Source organism: Montipora capricornis, chromosome 3, assembly GCF_036669925.1.
Source record: "Montipora capricornis isolate CH-2021 chromosome 3, ASM3666992v2, whole genome shotgun sequence".
In the NCBI taxonomy this organism is placed as follows: domain Eukaryota; kingdom Metazoa; phylum Cnidaria; class Anthozoa; order Scleractinia; family Acroporidae; genus Montipora; species Montipora capricornis.
Window position 1 is genome coordinate 46025689 of NC_090885.1, and position 10257 is coordinate 46035945.

Below are 10257 nucleotides of genomic sequence, written 5' to 3' on the forward strand. Positions count from 1 at the left end.
ATGGTGTGAATAAATTGACTTAAGATATGCGTGATTAAGGCAACTTGAGGTGAGATACAGTTTTGACGGCTTCCTTTTCTCCTTTGGGACTGGTGAAATTTGCATTTGTTGGAGTTTATAGCATAATTGAAAATAGTGAAATTTAAGGGAAATAAACAGACACTGCATGTGGCTAGAAACACTACAACACTCAATTACACCAGGACTGAAATGCTAAAAAACATACAACAATTTAAACAAGACCTCTGCAATGATCTTGAAAACGCGCTAGTTGCGTTTCGGTCTGGGAACAGCAATTTTAGTTGGATTGGTTGTCAGTTGATTGCATTTGTCCGTCAGCTAAACGGTGTCTGAACAGCTAAATTAACACAAGGCTAAATCAAGTGGTTTACCAACGGGCCTTAATTTCCCTCTAATATAAAGCTTATCAGGCAGGGACTTACTGAATGCGGCTGGGATTTTGTTCCTCTTTGCGAGTTTAAAAGTGTCCATTTGTTTTCTTCTTCTCTCTACAATACCGTATGGCAAGTCTTGGTACATTTGGAATTCGGTGCCTTTCAGTCGGTGGCCCAGAGAAAAAATGCGTTCACAATCCTTGTAACGTAAAAATCTAGCTATGATGGGTTTTGGTTTTGTATCATTGCTAGCGTTGGATTTCTTTACCTTTAGGCGATGTACACGCTGCATCTCGACCGATCTGGCGTTTTTCGTAACTGAGGTGTGTTTCGAGAAAGGTACGAAGCACATCTTCGGTGTCTTCTTGGTGAGCGCCATGTCCAGTTTCTTCTTGGATGTTCTCGAATTTAATGTTCTCACGCCTGGAATATGCTTCTAGGTAGAGATTGTTATTTTCCAGTTCTTTTATATTGCTATCCAATTCGGCGTCTTTCTTGGAAAGTTCGGTCATTTTAAGGTTGATCTGCTCCTTATATGTGTCAAAGCCTTCGGTAGTTTTCCTTTGTTGGTCCTCGGTGAAACTTAAACTTTCCTTGAGGTCGTTTATGTCTTGGTTTGATGTCGCTTGAACACTTTCGAGGGCGCGAATTCGGTCGTCCATTCGAGCGAGTGTATCTTGCAGGCCTTTAACAGACGTTTCAATCGCATCTTATTTCTCTAGCTTCAATAAGATCACTTCCAGTTTTGCATCAAGGTTTGCAGACAGATGGAGCCTGGGCCGTAATGGAGTAAAGACGTGTTTCATGGCCGTCCGCTAAAACAACTACATTTCGTACCCTTTCATGGCTGAAACTATACAAAAATTATTAGAAAAGAAAAGATTCACCTCCCATCCGAATGTCGAAGAACCGCAAGAAACCAAGAGGTTCTAATTTTACTTTCGACACGGCTTCAAACCACGAGGAAGATACCAACTCCGTATCAACACCGGCTTTTCTTTTCAACCCGCTGACTCCTGCATGCAAAACCGTGCCTGCTGCCGCATCAAGCGCTTTACCTTGTGCAAAACTCTGCAACCCTTCTGCTACAGCAGGAGCCCCAATCTCCAATAGAGTATTCCATAATCCATCTCCCACTTGCGGGGGTGTGTATCGAGTCAGACTTCCTCCTCGCATGTTAACCATTTCGTACTAAAGGTGATTCGTTCATGGCTGCTCTATTTATCTTGGATGAAATGCAGGGTAACCAAGGTACGGTTAGATTTGTTGTTAGGAAATGCAACCAAGGAACCGTTTGTTTCAGCTACGTCCACTTGCAATGTTTCGTAGGTGTTTTGGCGCACTGGATGAAATTGCTTGTGTTTGGGTTCGAAATACATCACACCTCTTCCTTGTCTCTCGTACCAGACTTCGCGCAATAAATCCGTCTTCATTCCTCCCACGATTGTGCTCTGCGCTACATTACAGTACACATGTAAGGTGCGAGAAGGCTCCAAACTACCATTCGAAAGGCATGGTTCAGGTTGGTGAAACGCCAATTACAACTCATGCTTAATCGAAGGCAGTTTTTTTCTATTGCCCAGAACACGCCATTTCCATCTTTATCCAGCAAGTCTCGGTACTTCTCAGAAGTTGTCAGATCAGGCACTTTGTCATCTATGTACTCTCTAGACAGGTTATGGCCCAACTCCCCTGTTTCTGTAAGCCATCCCATCATGATAGCCAAGGTACCATTTATCCAAATTTCTGGAGTGTTGTCTACACCACCGAGTTTGATCTTTGTATTGTCAATCAGCAAGTCTTGTTCGTTTCGTCGCTGTATCCACCGAAAGGTTATGTAGATACGCTTTCCCGTGTCGTCCACAAAATGACTCCCTTGAAAGGGATCCCTTAGGCGCATTTGGGTGAGAACATCAATACAGGCTTTCATGAAACTTTCTCCATCCACCACCCACTTGAATTGATCGATATTCATCATGTTGACTTGCACGTCTGATCTAGCCCCAGATCTCATTAGCGTTGTGTAAAACAGAAAATCGTATTTTGGTACCAGATGGTAGAGGTTGACACAAGTGTCAGGCATGGACATACTGCTCAAGGCAACTCGCCAACCCTGCCCCGGCAATGTCAGTCGCTGGGGCAGCTGGACCTTAAAACTGGATGGTGAGTTATCTGGAAATTCAGGTGAGGGATCACTCGGTAAGGTCACATAGAAATCACCCATGGTTTTCTCACCCTTTCCACTTGCGAATGGTCTTCGCATCGATCCAACTGTCGTTATTTATCAGACCATCCTTGCCAACGCACTTTGACCTGCTTTCCTTTGCGTGGTAAAACCTTTTCTATGCGAAAGAGTCCGTCATCTGGTATGGTCACGGTTGCAAATCTTGTCTGTAAAATGTACCTTTCACTGGAGTCCCATCCCATTCTTCTACTTTGTAGGTGGGTACTACCCCTGGCATCTCTTCAGGCGTGCCTTCCACATAGGCTTCATTTTTCTCTTCCATGCACAGTTCACACAACACCAAGTCTAACACATCACTCGACCGCGAGTGCCACAGGATGACTTCATGACATTTGGCCTCGTACAATGCTTGGTAACTCTGACTTAAACGTTTCAGACAGTTCAGTTCTCGTCTCCTTTCCAAAACGCGATCATCTCTCTCCTTACTATCCTCCTCTCCTTCTTCTTGTATGCGTTTTTGCGCCATTTCCTCCTCTTGCTTGATGGTGGCCCATCGTGTGGTATGCTTGATGATAGACTTTTCGAGATGGAGGCGGCGCTTATCCAGGTTCCACACTGTTTGGTGTTGACCTTGCATATCATTGTCTTTCATGCACTCATCCACAGACTAATTCCTTGACTTTTTCTCACAATGCCTGTTCAATGTCAAAGGCCGACGATGCCTTATTTGCCTTGTCCTATGGGCCTCCTCTAAACTCAATGTGTCATTCATTGTCTCCTTCTATCCCTATCGCTGTTAACTGTCGTTTTGGTTAAACGGTGAGTTCTTTTTATACATTGATCGGGACATTGATTGGTTGAGTGAAACCATCCAATGACATGCTTCGAGCAATCAATCTTTTTTTCATCTTCTCAATATTATATTTCTCTGTAATCTGTCTTTGCACCCATCAATCATTAAAGGGTACCATGTGGTGTTGTTCTACCGGGGGAAACATCATCATACACTCTTCATGCAAAGATTTTAAAATATCATTTTTGCTGACCGATAATATGATTGCTTTTAGACATGCGTCAGATTCTTCTGCTCTATTCAGCCTTGTATAACGCTCCCAAGCTTGATTTTCATAGATTTTCCAGAACGCTTCGATTATGTCCTCACGCATTGGAAGGTGACATTTCTTTCTTTGGAGATGGCGCTCGTGTAACTGTTGCTTTTGAACTCGAACCATTATTTGAAACTCTGAGAAACGAGAGGTAACTTCGTCTTCATCCACCAGAGACGCCATCCTTTCCCATTCATTCGGGTGATAGGGTGGTTGTAAGGGAGAATGCACATAACACGCATCCCACATTGCCACACCCATCGTGTACCCCATGAGTTCTTCAGTAGTGGTGGGCTCATTGGGCTGCCACCCTTCCCCTTCTTTGTAGGTCTGCTTCACCACTTGCATAGTAGGTGTGGCTGGGAGTGGCAATTCCTTTATCTCCTCCATGGTCATAGCGTTGTTTTCCTCCGCATGTTTGTGTGACTTCTGGCTTCTTGTTGGTAGGTGGTTTGGATGGCCAATTGGGTTTTCGAATCGGTACGACTTGTTCTTTCTTGTCAGACATGATATAGTGTCATGAGAAAAGTGAGCCAGAGCGACGCTTTTATAACCACAAAACGTTTGTCCCTCAAGGTATGATGGGCCGGTGACATCATTACGAACCAATCATAGAATGAGCTATTTGCCATTTGATCGGCTCTCGATGAGGTAATGGTTATTTCTGATTGGCTTCCGATGAGGTCATCTGGTGTAATTGTGATTGGTTTCTTTTCCTTAGTCTTGTCTTGTCTTTGCTGCCATCTCTTATTCACAGTTCAACTCCAGAGCAGGACAGAGCTCTCTCTCTCCAATCCAGGCTAGTCACATACCGATAAAATGATATGCACACACAGTACTATTATATGCGCACCTTACATGACATCATTCTAGGGTTACGTTTCTTTCGTTGTCATTCTCATTGATGAAAAAATCCTCGTCTTCGTACATGACTGGCATCTGATTAACCTAACCCTAATTTATGTGACGACCTGGGACGCACGTTTTGTTTCACATGTTAGGGTTACAGATGGGGATTAGGGTTCGGGTTACACAGCGTGGTGTCAGTCATGCCCCAACTTGCCCCTAATTTATGCACGTCCTGCGCTATTGTTTTCGTGGTTATAATATATGCACATGGAATCGACGTTTTTGGGTCTGAATGAGCCCATACAACTACTTGCATGCCTTTCAAATTTATTGGCATTATTTCTTCTTTTACTCTTATGGGAGGGGGATGTAATGTATATTTTATCGGTTTCGTGCCTTTACTAATTTATGCTGGCTTAGCAACCAGGCTGGGAGAGATACATGCAGGACGACGCCATTTTACTTTTAAGCGATAATCTTATAACTTTCATACATGTCCAATACACTCGACTTGAGTCGGGTTGTCCTCACTTGCAGGCGGATGAAAACTTTCATTTGTTTTTCTAATTGAAATTAGAAAAATGATTAATTCGGAATAACTGATATGTTGTTTATTTATGAAAATAAGTAAGAGGTGATACAAGCGCGCCACACCTGTAACATTAGTCGTTCTTTAAGACATGAGGCGAAAGTCAACATCACGAAACGTTGCACACGACACTATACCTCGTTCTTTAAAGCATGAAGCTGAAAAAGATTTTCACAAATCCATGTCATTGAATTTCCGATTCCGACAGAAATTCTTGTCATCCAAATCTCCGACAACAATAAATATTATTAGCTTTTCAGTCAAATCCACTGATTTCAGTGAAGAAGACAAAGATAATCTGCGTCAACGAGAGCCTTTCTCTGGAAGAAAACTTTCATTGAAATTGAAATTGAAATTCAAAAGAAATTGTGATTAATTCGGAATAACTGATATGTTATTTATTTATGAAAATACGTAAGTGAAAACAACATTGAAGGATGTTTAACAAACCCAAAAAATTATCACTATCCAAGCAAGAACTTATTCGCCGAACGTCCGGCTCGGTGTGCGCTGGCAATGTCACTGAACCACCAAAGTCATCGTCAACCTTTGGAAGTAAAATTAGGATATTTGATAAATGGAACGTTTTCTTTTCAGTCGGTCACACAATTACTCGCCGAAAATCTACTCGGTTGAATCGCCTGAGTAATAAAGTACATGTATGACTGTATCGATCGTATGGCGGCGATTATGTGGAAACTGTGATCGAGATAGAACGATCACCGCAGAGTAATTTTCATATTATATTATCACTGACTCGCGGCAGTGCGATGGATTTTTGCCATGGCAACCCGTCTCTATTGCATCTGCTAGAGTCCGTTTGCCGACATTTTCCACCCCCTCCTCAACTAGACTTTGCTGCACATGAACTAAGTCTCTCGCGAACTGACTTCCGGTGGCCTTCGTCCATCGGACTCAGTTTGGGTGTATTGGACAACCCTCATAACTTTCAGCGTGATATTAAAGGCCACCAGACAGGATTTTACACCGTGCGGCAGAAGAGTGTACCACGCTTACAGTCTGATTGGTGCATCTTCCATGGGAAACTTTAATGTACGAGTTCATTGCAATTGCATTGCACGTTTCCCTTCTTTTGAAACAAACTAGTATTTCCGCAATAATCAAGATGGCTACTGAAGTACTAGCGTCAGAAAAGAGAGATTTGAACATTTAGAAATTGTCTCTGCTGTACTGCTGACCCCGAAAGGTGCATAGAGTGATGCAAAGAACACAATTTACTTTCGTCCTCAGTGAAATGTCCAACACCTGTGTGGAAACGCGGTCAGTTGGCAAAGACAAATTGCATCGGGAGATGGATTTGTTTCGCGAGGTTCAAGAAAAAACTGCAATGCGCCAGAACTCGTGATTTTCTGGCAATAAGCTTTCCTTGAAAAAGTATTAGCCCTAGCGACCTGCAGGCGGAAAGCTTACGATTGCCTACAAGACGAGGGCTACCATCATCTCATAGTTAACCATCGCCTAAACGTAGTCGACCTGGACAAACGAGCCCACAGCAGGGCATTGAAAAGACATGGTGGGGAGTGAAACGAAGAATGCCTCGTACAGGAACATCCATGGATCCCTATCAAAGTTATACACTTGAAAACATCATATAGCATATTGCGCCGATCTCTGACAAAAAGAGGTAAAACGCAAAAGCCCATGAAATGCACTGTTCGTGATCCTGAAATGGCAGTACCTTATACCGGAAAGAAAGAAAACATACACTTCGCAGTACTAGTGCTTCGGCGAATTCGCAAACAGAAAGGAAGAGCAATTTCACGAAAAAAAAAAGCAGGTAGCCATTAAAGTTTCGATAACTGTACTTTTATTTTGGTCCATTTGTTATTTATGAGAATCGGAACCCTATACTACAACAATTACTTGAAAACTCCACCTCTTTCTCGTATTCTAAAATTTAAAAAACGGTAAAACTGCAGGGAAAAATGCTCGATTTTCCATATCTCAGTCAGAAGTTCGACCAGTTTTTTAAAAGCCCATATAGACTAAGGCCTAGTTTATACATCGCACTATTCATACGAATTTAATTCCAGGTCCTAATTTAAAATAAATTCGACGGTAGAGCGTCGTCTAAGACGAGTTCAATTTGTCTGTTATCTTAAATTCGTCCAAGACACTTTATCTGTCTTAAGAACACGGATAAAATATCTTTAAAGGGTCATCAGTTTACCCGTCGCACCAGCGTCGCGTCGAATGAAATGCATACATTATTTTCGTACATTATTAATTATACCTCTGACCAGGTATATTTCATTGATTCCGGCTGAGAAGTAAATTCGACCAAAATTCGACCCATTAATTTCAACGCGTAAAACCACGGTGCAATTAATGTCGACGGAAGGACGAATTTAATTGAATATAAATTCGTCTGAATTAAATTCGACGATAGTGCGACATATAAACTAGGCCTTAGAATAAACCTCTAAGAAGAAAGAACAAAGCGCCACAGTCCCAAGTCTATTGTTTTCTTGAAACAAAGGAGTGTATGCATAATGAAGTAGGGACCTGTGCGGAAATCTTGTCTAGTTTTCTTGTCGCAAATAAGCTGAAAATACAAATGAACGCGAACAGAGATTCAGCCTTAAGCCGATGACACATGGTTCAACATCTTGCAACATTTGTTGCTCAACAAATGTTGAACCATGTTCCACAGACGTGTTGAACTGATTAAGCTGATCTCTATTTTCATTCAACATCGTTCAACAACGTTCAACGTGTTGAATGGCATATTGCAACATTCAACATGGCGTGTCATAAATTATGTAATTATGACGTCACAATGTGCGCGATGTACTTCTTGAGATTTACACAATAAAGAAAACAGGTGTCTTGATCATTGTGATACTACGTTGTTACAATAGTTGTAACATTGGTGACAGAGATATAAACAAAATGAAATCGATCCGAGCAGCCTACAAAGGACACTGTACACAAGATTTTAAAAAGGCAGAAAAACTCATAACTTCAAAGAGTTCAGATCACGCTGAATTGGAGTCACTCGTTATGGACAGACTAACACGAAGAGCTGGGAAATAGCGCAGATCGATGCTAAAATTGTGATGTCTGTGGAGACAGAGGAAGGCATTCTAAAAGACACAGCATCAGGTCTGATGTTTCAAGACGATATATTGGACTGGCAATTCAAAATTAAACAATTTCTCAAGAGTAAACGAGAAACACCGGTGAGTCAGTTCCATCATAGTAGTTTCAAACAAGCACAAACGCCTCGAATGCATATCAATTTACCCAAGATAAACATCAAATCCTTTGGAGGAGATCCACTTGAATGGCTCACATTCTGGGATAGCTTTAGTGCAGCTATCGATAAAAATCTCGAACTAAGTGATGTTGAAAAAATGAATTATATAAATGGCATGCTTAAAGGAGAAGCAGCACGTGCTATCTCCGGGCAGCCTTTGACTGAAGAAAATTATAGAAAGGCAGCTGAGCTATTAAAAGAGCGCTTTGGTAAAACCGAAATTTGACCAACGCTTACATGGAGTCATTATCCAAGATCCACGCGCCATCAAATGACACTAAAAGGGAATTTTACGATATATGTGAAACCAATATTCGTGGCTCAGAAACACTTGGAATAATGACTGAATCATATACATAGGCCGCTTAATATTCAGAGCGGATCATTTAGCAGATAGCTCCCTGGATAGATTGACAGTAGCCAAAGTGAATGTGGAACCGAAAGGGGAAGTTGTAATGTCAACGTGGGAGACGAGACATCTGAAGAAACTGGCGATATCCAATTTCCGGTTTTCTTCAAGGACCTTATCCAATGAGTACATAGTCTTTTAAAGACCTTTAAGCAACGAGGACGGCAACGACAACGACACAAAATATAGGTTTAATGAGCAAAAACAATCGCTCTGCTCGTGCGTTTTTTCATTTTGGTGCATTTCTTTGCCGTCCTCTCCAAAACAACAACCTGAAATGACTACATTTTTGGTGTGAACGTGAGCGCATAACGACAAATGTTTAGTTATTTTCACTTGCTTTGACGCTGTTCACAATAATTTAGTTGTTGGACAGTTTGCCAGCACTTGGCACCATTTTCACAAATGGGGACAATCGTCAAAGCATCCTTCGACAGTTCGCCAGCACTTTTTAAGTTTCACAAATGGAAACAATCGCGAAAGCACTATAGAAAGAGAACTTATATTTTAAAATGACTAACCCAGTTAACGGACCAAAAAGATATAGATCTCCTTCAATTTACTGGAATGCCCTGCTGGTGTAAATTTACAGATAAAATGACTTTTCTCTCGAATATATAGGTGATCGAAATCTTACACTAAATTGTAGTGACAAGGGCGGTCTGGAGCTGTGAGTAGGCCTGGGATTTGTCCCATGTGGTTTAGGGGCCGACATATCTCTCCCTCAATGCGCCCTGCTCAGTATGGCCGTGTAGCCGCGTCGAGCCACAGAATGAGCGCAAAAAATTAAGCCTCGTTTATGCTCAGGAGTATCTGACCTGGCTAAAGCCTGCGATCCAATCAACAACCAACCCTGGTCAGCGGTGAACTTAAAAAAACAGCCGACCTCGATATAGTCACGTGATACTTTGTTTTGACAGGTGTCAATTGACCATAACATTGATGTCCAATATCAAAGATTCATGCTGTAAACTAGATCGCGTGTCAACTGGAGTATTGCCTCCTGGATGAGCTGTAAACTTGAGCCCGTGATATGGTTACGTGATACTGGTCACATTGGCATACATGGATGGGTGGACGGACGTACAGTTGTGCGGTCGTACAGTCAACAAAACCAAATTCTCGCATGGATGAGTAACCATATTTTCTTAACTATGGTGCTCCGCTATAAATCTCAGTATTCTCCAAAATACATTACACCGTTCCTTTGACAAGAAATTAGGAAAGGCCAGATTTTTGCTACTGGCAAAAGTTCAAGAAAAGCACTTATTTGTCGCCAATTCTCTACGATAAAAACTTGTTCAGAAATCAAAAGTCTAAATTAACAGTGTCCACCAGGGCTACTCCTTAGTATCTGGCTAGAAATTTCCGTGTCACTTTTTCCTCTAGCAGCACCCCAGTCTTGTGCTTCTCAAGTTGCCTGGTTCATGCTCAAAAAGAATTC